General features: G+C 41.6%; 1 non-coding gene across 1 annotated transcript; it reads right to left on the bottom strand.

The window, feature by feature from the left end:
* Nucleotides 1–213: 213 nt before the first annotated feature.
* LOC148571157 (small nucleolar RNA R71) lies at nt 214–317 on the bottom strand. Its single transcript, XR_015908837.1, has one exon. It is a non-coding gene; the product is annotated as a small nucleolar RNA R71 (small nucleolar RNA).
* Nucleotides 318–1718: the final 1401 nt, after the last annotated feature.

The following is a 1718-nucleotide window of genomic DNA, read 5'->3' as shown; positions in this document are numbered from 1 at the left end:
CCTCACCAATTTTTAGCTGAATTCTTGCAAATCTGTGACACTGTTAAGACCAATGGGGTTAATCCTGAGGTCTACAGACTTATGCTTTTCCCCTTTGCTGTAAGAGACAGAGCTAGGTCATGGTTGGACTCACAACCTAAAGATAGCCTGAACTCTTGGGAAAAGTTGGTCAATGCTTTCTTGGACAAATTCTTTCCACCTCAAAAGTTGAGTAAGCTTAGAGTGGAAGTCCAAACCTTCAGACAGAAAGAAGGTGAATTCCTCTATGAAGCTTGGGAAAGATACAAGCAATTGATCAGAAGGTGTCCTTCTGACATATTTTCAGAATGGAGCATCATATGTATATTCTATGATGGTATGTCTGAATTGTCTAATATGTCATTGGATCACTCTGCTGGTGGATCTCTTCATCTGAAGAAGACGCCTACAGAAGCCCAGGAACTCATTGAAATGGTTGCAAATAACCAGTTCATGTACACTTCTGAAAGGAATCCTGTGAATAATGGGACAACTCAGAAGAAAGGAGTTTTGGAGATTGATACTCTGAATGCCATATTGGCTCAGAACAAAATATTGACTCAGCAAGTCAATATGATTTCTCAAAGTCTGTCTGGAATGCAAGCTGCATCAGGCAGTACTAAGGAAGCTTCCTCTGAAGAAGAAGCTTATGATCCTGAGAATCTTGGAATAGAAGAGGTGAATTACATGGGAGAATCCTATGGAAACACTACAATCCTTTAAGGAGGAATCATCCTAATCTCTCATGGAAGGATCAACAGAAACCAAATCAAGGCTTCAATAATAATGGTGGGAGAGCACGGTTTGGCAATAACAAACCTTTTCCATCATCTTCTCAGCAACAGACAGAAAATTCTAAGCAGAGCCACTCTGACTTAGCAACTTTAGTCTCTGATCTATCTAAGACCACTCTCAGTTTCATGACTGAAGCAAGGTCCTCCATTAGAAATTTGGAGGCACAAGTGGGTCAGCTGAGTAAGAGAGTTACTGAACTCCCTCCTAGTACTCTCCCAAGCAATACAGAAGAGAATCCAAAGAGAGAGTGCAAGGCCATCTACATGTCCAACATGGCCGAACCTGTAGAGGAAGAAAAGACAGTGATTTCCAGTGAGGAAGACCTCAATGGACATCCACTGGCCTCCAAAGAGTTCCTTAATGAGGAACCAAAGGAATCTGAGGCTCATACAGAGACCATAGAGATTCCACTGAACTTAATGTTGCCATTCATGAGCTCTGATGAGTATTCTTCCTCTGAAGAGGATGAAGATATTATTGAAGATCAAGTTGCTCAGTATCTAGGAGTAATCATGAAGCTGAATGCCAAGTTATTTGGTAATGAGACTTGGGAGGATGAACCTCCATTGCTCATCAATGAACTGAATGATCTGGTTCAACTGAAATTACCTCAGAAGAAACAGGATCCTGGAAAGTTCTTAATACCTTGTACCATAGGCACCGTGACCTTTAAGAAGGCTCTGTGTGACCTGGGGTCAGGGATAAACCTCATGCCCCTCTCTGTAATGGAGAAACTAGGGATCTTTGAGGTACAAGTGGTGCACGAAATCGTGATTGTTCATTCCCCATCAACGGCGCCAAAAACTTAGCACAACGTTTGCAATCTTAAATTCTTTTTCACAATTTCGATACAACTAACCAGCAAGTGCACTGGGTCGTCCAAGTAATAAACCTTACGTAAGTAA

The sequence above is a fragment of the Arachis ipaensis genome, chromosome B3 (genome assembly GCF_059453495.1).
Source record: "Arachis ipaensis isolate K30076 ecotype BB chromosome B3, ASM5945349v1, whole genome shotgun sequence".
In the NCBI taxonomy this organism is placed as follows: domain Eukaryota; kingdom Viridiplantae; phylum Streptophyta; class Magnoliopsida; order Fabales; family Fabaceae; genus Arachis; species Arachis ipaensis.
This window is presented reverse-complemented; position numbering and strand designations above follow the sequence as displayed.